The sequence below is a fragment of the Argopecten irradians genome, chromosome 12, assembly GCF_041381155.1.
Source record: "Argopecten irradians isolate NY chromosome 12, Ai_NY, whole genome shotgun sequence".
NCBI classification, from domain to species: domain Eukaryota; kingdom Metazoa; phylum Mollusca; class Bivalvia; order Pectinida; family Pectinidae; genus Argopecten; species Argopecten irradians.
This window is the reverse complement of record NC_091145.1, coordinates 8,435,323-8,447,634: the sequence shown is the minus strand read 5'-3', so window position 1 is coordinate 8,447,634 and position 12,312 is coordinate 8,435,323. Positions and strand designations below refer to the sequence as shown.

Below are 12,312 nucleotides of genomic sequence, written 5' to 3'. Positions count from 1 at the left end.
TATTCAAACTTTCCAAATTTATAAGGATATGTCAGCTGGGATCACTTGAAAATTGATCACTGAATCATCCATGCGTTAGCCTTTCCAGTTCAACGTTACACAGTGTCGCTGCAAAGACCTCGGCGCCACTATAAAGTGGTCATATTTTAGATTAACGTTAATGCTCGACATCGCTGATTAGCAGTATTGATTAGCATTGGAAGAGTTGCAAATCAATAAAAAATGTAAACCTCCTTGTCACAAAACCAAAAACCTAAAGAAATCTTTTATACATTATTACTAAAACGTAAATATTTGCACTTCAGTGTAGGCTATTTTGTAGTCACGTTTTGCATTATAGCAGAACTTAAAATTCAAATGCTCACCTATGATGTAAAGTGTATTTCGACTGTATGTCAAATCTGTAATATGAACTTCGGTCAAGTTGTTTGTCCAGGACAGGGCTTCACCTTCGGACAGTCACCCGTGGAGTAATTCTGAAAACATGAAATATTGAACTTACACACTGTGTTGATTAATTGCCAATTATGTATTAAATATTGAAATAGTATTAATGTTGTTTGAGTTAATTATTGATTACATCATTAAACTTTCTGAATATTATGAAAAAATAGAAAAATTCCCTAGCCAAGGGAAGATAATCCATTACATAATCAGGTACCCCTATAATTTAGAAAATGTCAAGATTTTGGAAGAAAACCAGATATACCAAACCTTTAATATATTCAAATTTACCAGGAACATAGTTCCAGAGCCTTTCTGTTTAAAATAAACAAATTAAATAAAGATTAAACCTGTAATGAGCACAAAAGATGCATGCCTTTGTCCGTGACTGGACTCTGTGCAACAAACATATATTTCCGGAATCTTGAATGACCATGAAACACCATTAATACGTTTCATTAACAGAAAAAAATATTCACAAAATGGTATTTTTCATCATTATAACATAAAAGCATACTTTTAATAAACTTATTAGCCCTAATATTACAATTAATCAGTACAATTAGTTAAATTGGCTTACCTGAGATGAACACCTCCCCCCAAAACCCCTTCCCCCCTCCCACCAATTTTACCTGGCAGGTATAAATACCACACCCCAAACTAGACATTATGTAATACAATGTAATTGTCTCCCCCTAATGTTACCAATCTCAAATGTATAAGCTGTAACTTATTTTTTATACCTTTATGGCTTTCGGCACTCCAATATGACAGAGACGACTGATACCCCCCCCCCCCCTCAATTTCTTGATTTGACCGCTAATTCCTGGTTCACCTAAACCGAAACATGCATACAGTTCCGTGAACCAAATTCTGACAACTGAGGAGACCATGCACCGCGCACCCATGTGATCGTACCCATCTGATGTTAAACGCACATGTCACACGTTTATAGCCGTGCTAATTACATGAATCTATGTTATATGTACCATTTACTTACTGGCCAATTCTAAATAAACTGCATGCATAGTCACAGTGACATGTTTTATTCTAAAACTTGGCGACTTACTTTCTTATGGACTCACTCGGCTCCAGTGACTGACTCTTATACTTCCGGATGCGTTCGCTATAGAGAGCAACCAACTAAATAATTTTACATAGACCACAGTGTTAAACTTTGTTTAAGTTTTGTACTGTATTATTAAAACAAAGGAATAGTAGTTAGCTATTGTGTTCTATAATTAAAGTCTAGGTTCTCATATAACACTAAATAGAAAAAAAGTTTGGGTCCTTCTGCTCAAACTCCAACCAGGGTAGCTTTATTGAAATCAGGCGCATTTTGCACTAAAAAATCCTGAAATTCTAATGTTTTTACCTATTCATTATAAAAGTTGATATTTTGAACCTAAATCGCAATATGAATTTCCAAATTCATATCATGGTTATCTAGGAATAATTACCTGTCAGAAAACATTTTTACTTTTGAAATTCATAATTAGCCAGCCAATCAGCGGCTGGGATAAAATTCTATCCTGGGCTCAATCTTGTATACACAGGGGCCATTTTGAAGGTATTTTTTTATTTAGTTGGTTGATCCCTGTAACAAGCAGATCTAGTCCTAATGACTTAAGGTGAAAATAAGATGAAATACATTCTTTTCTTATAATTTATATACCTGAGACGAAGAGTGACCTAATTCTAATCGCCTTTTGTCCGTCGTGCATCGTGCGTCGTCCGTCGTATGGCGATTAACAATTTACTTTTTCGACTTCTTCTCCAAAACTACTGAACCAAATTTGCTGAAATTTTGCAGAAACCTTCCATAGCCAAAGGTCAACCAAAATTGTGAATTATATGGTCCCAGCCCCCCAGGGCCAAAAGGGGTCAAATAGGCTAAAACTTCAAAAATTTTCTTCTGAAATTCCAGAAATGGTAGAATTAAATACTCTTCATAGATTGAAAGGTCTTGAGGTCCTTTACAAATATTGTGAATTATATGACCCTGGGGTCTCACGTTTCCCCCTGGGGAGTGGGGGTCAAGTTTACTATAGTTTATATAGGGAAAACACATTTTTGAGCATTATTTGGTCATGTGTAATAGGAAATGAGTCAAACTTTGTTAGAATTATTAGCCTGAGATAGTATTTTAACATCATATCTATATTGGTCCTGACCGACCCCCAGGGGCCAGAGGGTGGGGCCAAAATTGGTCAAAATGGCTAAAATTTCAAAAGTCTCCTTCTGAATTGACAAATTTGATGGAACCAAATACTCTTCATAGATTCGTAGGTCTTTTTAAGGCCCTTTACAAAAATTGTGAATTTCATGGCCCTGGCATCTCAGACTTTCCCCTGATTAGGGGTCAAATCTATTTTAATTGATATTGGAAAAACACATTTATGAGCATTATTTGCATAATTTTCAATAGGTCAAACTTGGTTAGAATTATTACCATTTTAGCATCATATCCATATTGGTCCTGGCCAACCTCCAGGGGTAGATGGGCGGGGCCAAAAGGGGTCAAAATGACTAAAATAAGAAAAAAAAAATCTTCTGAATTCACAGATTTGATGGAACCAGATACTTTTCATAGATTGAAAAGTCAGTTATAAAATTACTGACTGGTTTCAAGGGCCTGATGGGCCAATATATAGTGTTTTTGTGTCTTTGTTTCATTCTGTATCCGAACTCAGGTGACTGCTAAGGCCCATGGGCCTCTTGTTTTATTTAGTTGCTACAAACTAACCTTATAAATGCATTCCCTTGGCGCACGCACACCTTTTAAAGGTAACCTTTAAGTGATATATCACCTGAAAAAAAAATGTATGCACCAAAATCAGGACGGGCCAAACCTGCTCTGAACCAACGAAAATTAGTCCCACTGTTGTAAATTTTGGTATTTGTTTAAGTCATAAAAACTGGACCATCGGTAGAATTACTTTAATACAAAAAACTGAAAGTTAGAAATTGTTTAAAGGGGCAAAAACATTATAGAAATCATAAATTTTGAATTTAAAAAAATGATATTAATTATAAAGGCAAAATTAAATATATCAATGGAAAACGATATTTATCATAAGTGATATGAGCATGACTTTTAAGGACCATTACGTATCAAAAATCAAATTAAATATCTGTAGCAATTATCAGAACAGCTCTTAAACAGCTCTCTTTGCCATATATCATTTAAAGATGCTACATCGTGGACGATTGGTAAATGTTTTCTATTAAAAGCAGGAGCAGACCATTTAGTATATTTCTGGAGAAACAAAAGAAATACGCATTTTCAAACATAACATTTATTGACCTGGCTAACATCTCGTTGACGTCCGTTATCGTTAAAACTGACAATATTCTTTTTGAGATAAAATGGATTGCAATTGACCCCGATATACCGACCATCGTTTATAAGGAAGATGGCGGACATTTTACATTTAGTGCACCTAGTTACTGTTAGTTGTATACATGGATATAAATAGACCATTCTTGCCCAAACCGGTTTTTATTTCATCACTTAAATCGTACCTAGTATAACATATCATAATTATATCTACCGTTAGCAAAGGAATGGGACGACTTGTCTATTCATAGTAAGTATACTGCTTAGTGTTCAGCATACAGGGAGCAGCAGACGACTGGTTTGTCCGTTGTCAGTATAATGTGATTGGGTTGGGTGTGTTGCTTGGTGTCTTCGGTGTCATGCTTCAGTGATATATCACTATAAATAGGGCAACAGTTGCACTATACAAGAAGACACAATACGAACATACCACAGTCTCCCAAAACACGCACACACGATACACACTGCATACATGGGAGGCCGTCCTTACATGACCATAGCTGTTAATAGGACGTTAAAATAAGCAAACAAACAAACAAATTGTAAGTATACTACACTACAGCTACCAAACACTTATTAACGCCCTATTCACAGTCGTGGCCATTTAAGGACAGTCTCCACCTGTACATTGTATTTCGTTGTCTGAATGGCTGTAAGATTTGGAGACTATGGTTCTTGTTGCGTCTTTTACGAAAAAACCAGTAACCATACGTTATGACGAGCGCGTTAAGTAGGAGCAGAAACTACCACTTGTATAGACTTTGGTGTGTCTTGGTCAGGGGACAGAACACAGAACGTTCCTAACTGGACTGAGCGCTTAAATGAAGGCAATACGCCAGGCAGTATCAAGGGAGATGTTTGTCGCCATTTACGATCACATGCAGACGTTCACAAAAACAACATATTGCAAATAAGGGATGTTGTTCTTGATGACCCTATTTGAAACAAGGACAGAAAGCATAATTAACCAATCGGCCAACAGTTATGTTACAGAGATGACATGAAGGCATTTAGTGTTGCCAATATCCATCCCGCCGTGTCCTGCTTTGATAGTTAAAACTGATTTTTTGAAGTATTATAACTTTAATCAAATCTTTCTTAACGGTATAACTTTGATTGGTTGTGAAAACAATATTTAAAAAGCTCAAATTTCGAAAAGTGCATTGGTAATAATCAAGAAAATGACAAAACGTATTGGTGCAACCATATGTAATCAATTCGAGTCTATTAAAGTGCCCAAGAGAAATTGAGAATTGATTGAATTTATATGCAGAATCTTATCGACTGCAATATAGTAATAACAACAGAACTTATGGTCTCAGCACCCTATCCATTAACACACAGATATGTTGATCCGTGATAAACGCTATTATCAACTTCGTCTTTCTTAAAAACAAATATGCATTAAATTAATTTTTATCCAAGTTCATTGCTCCTCTTTTGGGTGTTACTAGACATGCATATTTCAAAGAAAACCCCCAGATTAGTTTCTTGAACGTGCTAAGTAGACCATGTTACACACTATTTGTAAGTTGTAAGTGTTCTAGAAACGCCGACTTTAATTTCATTAAGTTTCTGATCGGATCTTTAACCTTTGACGTCATGCACATTGAAGTATTTAATGGCATATTCGAACGCATCTTTGTGGATGAATTAGACATAAAACTGACAATAAACCGTCATCTTTCACTCCAAACTGTCGAACCTGAAGCATGCTCGTGTCTGATGTTTAGTTATTACGGTAACTCCCGAGACAGACGAGGCGGTGGTGGGCTTCCATTACATACAACAAATACTCCACCGGGATTGGACATGTGTAAGGCTAACTGGTGGCAGACGTCAACGAAAACGTGTCTTTAGTGAATAAAAGATTTTGACCTTGCCCCTTGACGTTAAAAGAGCATACCTGCGTCATGCACGTTTTAAAATTTAAATGGGAAAACTGTTGTGTAGACTATACAGCTGAGATATGTAACAAGTAGATTGACAATCTCCTAAAATTGATATCGTAGTTGTACTGGATATATAAAACCTATTGTTCATGCCATTACTGTATGACATGCAGTAACGTTATATTTTGAGATCATAAACGTTCATAGTTTAAAGCATTTCATATACTATGCTATTAGTACACAATATGAATTGTAATAATTGCAGGGTGAAAATTCCGTTTTTATTTTACAAGTACTGTTTATTATCATCATTACACTTCCAAATTTACTTTAAAAATCGTTATTGTATATTGTATTTATTATACTCTACTTTCAGAATTTGACCTGGTTCAAATATCGCCGGCCACGGAAATAAGATACTAACTCCAAACACAATAAGAAAACGACAATCAATATTGTTTTATAGCAGAGAAGTGATTTTGTCTAGCAGTTGAACTTACATCTTTAATCTCGTTTTGCCATCTTGAGCTAGCATTTGCTGGGCACGGAAATAATATTCACGGTAAGTACCAAAGACATTTTAAACATTAATTAGGAACATTTAGATTTTAACTAGAAATGTTATATCAATCAAATTTGACTTTTTATAATATGGCGCTCATTATTGGAAACAAGCAAAAAATAGTTTGCGATGAAACACCCGACAACTTGAAGAATGAACTAGACATCTGACATGGTTAAAACATTTTGTGTTAGCGCAATAAACGGACTATTGGAATTCCTTCGTGAGCAAGTTCTGTGCTGATATTTGTTCAGCTGCCATTGGAACAGATTGTGATCGGTTACGATGTCGTAGTAAACAGAGTGCCATTTCAGGCAACAGAACGGTTCCAATGGGGCTTCATTTTTAACACAAAGCACTTCTACGTGGGTATTTGGGTCACACGTGCTGAAAGTACAAAGTCGCAATGTCAACATCATGTCACCGGTAAACTTATGTAAAAGGGGCGGGTCTGTGTGGTTTGTACGGTTACGGTCACTCAGCTGACGGAGCATGCTTCTTTGGTTCAGTCGGTAGAGCCGTAGTTTCTCAAACCCGAGACCCGGGTTAGATTCCTGGTCAGGGCATTCGGTAGGGATCATATGTATGTTTCCCCTGTTCTTTTACATGTAAGCTTTAGTTCAACACTTATGTTCACTAAGTTTAAAGTTATGATACATGTACTTTAATATATAACACAGCATCCCAAAAAATGTAGACATTTACACACCGCAACACATTGCACACACTGGTTGCCGTCGTGGCTGTAAATAGGACGTTAACAAATAATAAAAAAAAACCACATACACTTGTATGGATTAACAATGCGCCATATTTTCGTTGGGTGCATTAACTATATACTACAAATTAATTAGCGTTATGCATATTGATGATACATTTTGTGGGACGATTTCTAGTATATTGTCCTAACCATGCTTTTGGTATTTCGGTCGACCTGGTCACTATTGCAGATTTTACATCGAATTGTGTGGAAGTCATTTCAGCAGATTTAAAACTTATACGAAATATGAACATGACAATGAAGTAATTAACAAAGGAACCACTTGATAGAAACAATATTATAGTATTGTTTTTTAATTTCAACTTATAAAATGGGTGAAGAAAAGGGAATTCCGTATCACGCACTCATGTTTATGAATATAAGCATTCAAAAATTAAAAAACCAAATGAACCATAGTGCAAAAATTTTTTTATCAAACATCATTTAAGCACCTGTAACAATAGGTTCATGTAGTTCAGTTTTTAAAAAGACATTTTGCGCACTAAACATGTAAAACCTGGGTTTGTTAATCTAAAATACAATTAGATTTCCATACCGATTCATTACGTGGTGATACCATAAAAAGTCTTCATTTCAAAGGAAATTAACGGGTTTCATCAGATTCATTTTTGCTATTAAGACAGCTAATTTTGGTCTCATCCAAGTTGATTATTAAACGAATGCTTGATGTTTAACACCAGGGGTTTAGCATCCTTTCAAACAACAATCTGGAGTAGGGTCGATGTTTTCTCGAACACATGCACTTTTAAATTAAGTTTTCTTTTACAACTTTTAGTCATTGCTGTAACTGATTTAAACAAGTTTTATCATTCACTACCTCCCCTTTAAATAAAAAGAGACAGGCTATTTGTACAAGCAAATTTTACACACAGCATATTTATGTGTACAAGCAAAATCCACATATAGTATATTCTATTTGTACAATTATTTCCACATAAGCCGGTACTTCAGGTAAGGCGTTTGCTTTGTACATGATGCCCCCTATTGCATGATCGTAAAAGGCTTTTAGGATCTTAAATTTTATTTCTCTTATTCCTGGCTAACGTTTTCTTCCCAACGTCTCCCTTGACACCACCTCACTTTTGGCCTCCGGTTGAGCGCTCGCCCGAGTGAGAAAGGCTCTGGTTTCTATCCCCTGGTCGAAACACACCAAAGTATATAAAAGTGGTACATGTAGTTTCTGCTCCTTCTTAGCGTTCACCATACAGGGAGCAGGACGACTAGTTCGTCCGTTGTCAGTATAATATGACCAGATAGGATGGGTTTCTTGGTATCTTCAACGGTAAACTTCATTGATATACGTAGCATTATAAAAAGGGCAAGAGTTCCATTATACAAAAAGACACAAGCCGAATATACAAACAAACCAATCTACACACTTTATATATACCTATACAAGCATTTACACACAAGCATATTTCTTTTAGCAAAATCCACGCACACATATATATATATTATTTGTACAAGCAAAAATCACACAGAGCATATACAGGGGATGTCGCCTGCAAATGATCATAGCTGTTGATAGGACGCTAACCTGATAAACCATCCAACAACAATTGTATTTCCTAAAAGGTTTTTTTAAGATACTTTTTTTGACAAAGAGATCAATATGTGTTATGGCTCTAACTTGTCAAGAGCTGCATAACACAAATATACCGCAGCATCCCAAAACATACAGACATACACACACCGCAACACATTGCACACATGCAAGGACGTCGTAAATGACCCTTGATGTAAAAAGATGTTAATTTTATAAACTAAACTAAAGGCATCAATATTATTTGAATGCCTAATAAATAGTAAGATTAGTCGAAATTAGGAATTGATCGTCCTTCTCAAATTCAGTCTGTTACAGAGCGACCTTGGCGCTGACATTCCGTTCTCTCTGGTTCATGAAGGAAACAAACCAACAAGATTATTCCTTCAAACAACCACTGTTTACGTTGACAGTGTAGGCCCTAGCTGTCACAGTCAATACCTTATGCTACATCCTGCGCGAATAAAAAGTAATTTCATAAACCAATTTAGTTTCCATGGTGTTAACATTATTTAAACTTCAATATGTTATTTCGTCAAGGTTTGAAGTTTTTTGAAGGCTGTGTGTATCTTTAATAGATTTACAGTTCAAACGTGGTAAATCAATTCTGATGTTAAAAAAAAGAAATAAAATAATAGAAACAAACACATTTAAATCATCTATGAACGCATTATGAATGTGATATTAATAAACCATTATCAGTAATCATAATGGGACCGGGTATTTTGCGTTTCCTTAAAAAAACCTTATAGCTTAAGGTCTTTAAGAATATGACCATATTACGTTTATGTTATAATATATTGTATATGGTAAATGATAATGGATAAAACCGCGTTCAGTGATATGACTTAAGTCCATTACACCAGCTCGTATGATTACATGCGTACCAACGTGTAATAGAGGGAAATATTCGAAGTGGTGTGTTCACATACTAGTGATCATCTCGAGAGTTGTTTATGATTTCATTCTTATCAACGACTAAGGTCTTCTCCATGAGTCACAGGTTTTTCCGTGAGGAGAAAGGTCTGTGTTCCCGGAGATAAAACACCGATTTGTAGTTTAGCCCACGTGTTATGAACCCCTCACAATCATCTTCTTAGGAAGATACTAGACGCATTTGTATATAAATTAACAGAGACGGTAGTACTAATGCCTGCTTGCTCTATGATACAGTATTTCATTTTTCCATGTTGAGAAGTAATATTGAAATCGGGCTCAAATCGAAATTTAACGCTAGTCCGAGCATCCGGATGCTATTTTCATAGTGCGTGCTATCTCACTGAAAACAAAACGAACAACAAATTTCTTCAGATAAGAAATATACTATATATACTAATTAAAGCACGAACATAAACTACTACTTAAAGTCTATAGTGTGTCACGGCCAGGGGACAGAACTCGAAGCCTTCTTCACATGGGTGAACACTCATGAAAATAAGGCTGTGTTAATAAAGGACGGAAATAGGGAGAAGAGAAAAGATAGGATCCTAAATAAAGTTGCCTGTTATTACGGTCACGTTGTGGGGACAGCAGATACAATTCTAACGTTCTACCTGCAGAGCAGAAAGAAGAATGACAAAGATAGCTTAAAAATACCCACCGCCCTACATAGGCCTGACTCCGCCATCCTGCAGAGCAGAAAATATCTAAATCGATATTGGTACATATTGACGTATGGCATGGTATGCGAGGCAAATTAAAATTTTGCACGATATTTAACTTTTTACCTGGCATTTTCAGTTTAAGATGCGATTCCATTATACTTACTTCGTGACAATCTGCAAAATGAATATTATAAAAAGACATGCGTTTCAACGTTATTATGACATTTAGATATTCGTGTCTGAGTTGCACCATTATTGAGTTGTCATTTTTCTCGTTGCTACAGCTCCTTTACCTAGACAGTGAAAACTTATTTTTATTCAGGCTAAATATATGGCAGGAAGAGGTGATCAATTACCCTAACTGGTTATTCTCCGTAAAATGTTATATTTAATATGATACCTTATTTTAAAATCACTCTATCCAAATTTAGTTTGTGTGTGTAATGGTGTGTACGAGTGTATGTATTTATATAATATTTATATATGAAATAATTATTTACTTCCTCTATGTTATTTGTCATTATTCGTTTTAAATATATATTTATACTTTATCAACAAAAGTAAAAACTGGGTTTGTTAATCTAAAATACAATTAGATTTCCATACCGATTCATTACGTGGTGATACCATAAAAAGTCTTCATTTCAAAGGAAATTAACGGGTTTCATCAGATTCATTTTTGCTATTAAGACAGCTAATTTTGGTCTCATCCAATTTGATTATTAAACGAATGCTTGATGTTTAACACCAGGGGTTTAGCATCCTTTCAATCAACAATCTGGAGTAGGGTCGATGTTTTCTCGAACACATGCACTTTTAAATTTACAACTTTTAGTCATTGCTGTAACAGATTTTAATAAGTTTTATCATTCACTACCTCCCCTTTAAATAAAAAGAGACAGGCTATTTGTACAAGCAAATTCGACACACAGCATATTTATGTGTACAAGCAAAATCCACATATAGTATATTTTATTTGTACAATCATTTCCACATAAGCCGTTTTCTTCTCAACGTCTCCCTTGACACCACCTCACTTTTGGCCTCCGGTTGAGCGCTCGCCCGAGTGAGAAAGGCTCTGGTTTCTATCCCCTGGTCGAAATACACCAAAGTATATAAAAGTGGTACATGTAGTTTCTGCTCCTGCTTAGCGTTCACCATACAGGGAGCAGGACGACTAGTTCGTCCGTTGTCAGTATAATATGACCAGATAGGATGGGTTTCTTGGTATCTTCAACGGTAAACTTCATTGATATACGTAGCATTATAAAAAGGGCAAGAGTTCCATTATACAAAAAGACACAAGCCGAATATACAAACAAACCAATCTACACACTTTATATATACCTATACAAGCATTTACACACAAGCATATTTCTTTTAGCAAAAACGTCCGAATAAAAAGTGATAAAATCTGTTTTCTGCGAAAGTGGACTGATGAGAGCAGCTTCAGCATCACTAAACAAAATTGACACGCCTATTATCTAAGGGGAATAACTCCAACAAACAAATATTCGAAAAACAAGAGGCATAACTCCTAAAATTGAACCCTTGCTATGTGATTTAGGTGCCTCTTACTGTAATTGTGAATGTGCTATGACAGAGATGCCGGGTCCATGTGTGGCCAGCTATGATATCAGACATCAATATATGATTGGTTGTAGCCTGTTTTCATTGGTTATTATTTTCTTATCAACTCAAACCAAACATGTTAAAATACACATATCAGTGACGTCATACATAAATCATTAGTTATCAATTCAATCTTTTGTTCATTTTAAATAATCGCCCACTGCTACATCACCTAAATATATATTTTTTTCATCAATTGTTTCAACCTTAATCTTGAAAATGGTTAGGGAAGTTATTTTTTACATACACGATACACAACGCATACATGGGAGGCCGTCCTTATAGGATTTGCTGATTTGTGTGTTTGGTTAATAAACGTCCTATTAACAGTTATGTTCATGTCATGAAGGCATCCGATGTATGCGGTGTGTTGCGTTTATGTTGTGCGAGGTGCTTGTTTTGGGAGACTGCGGTAAATTCATGTTGTTTCTTCTTGTAAAGCGGAGCTCTTTTCCTTTTTATAGTGCTATATCACTGAAGCATGCCGCCGAAGACACCACGTAACACACAATAC

At 35.6% G+C, this 12,312-nt stretch overlaps 1 long non-coding RNA gene across 1 annotated transcript in view; it reads right to left on the bottom strand.

The window, feature by feature from the left end:
* Window positions 1-12,312, bottom strand: part of LOC138335959 (uncharacterized) — a 67,401-nt gene that overhangs the window by 20,876 nt on the left and 34,213 nt on the right. The window contains exons 2-3 of the long non-coding RNA XR_011210370.1: window positions 3,191-3,254; window positions 366-476 (exon numbers count right to left, since the gene is read on the bottom strand). This is a non-coding gene — a long non-coding RNA (uncharacterized lncRNA). The remainder of the gene's footprint in view (window positions 1-365; window positions 477-3,190; window positions 3,255-12,312) is intronic.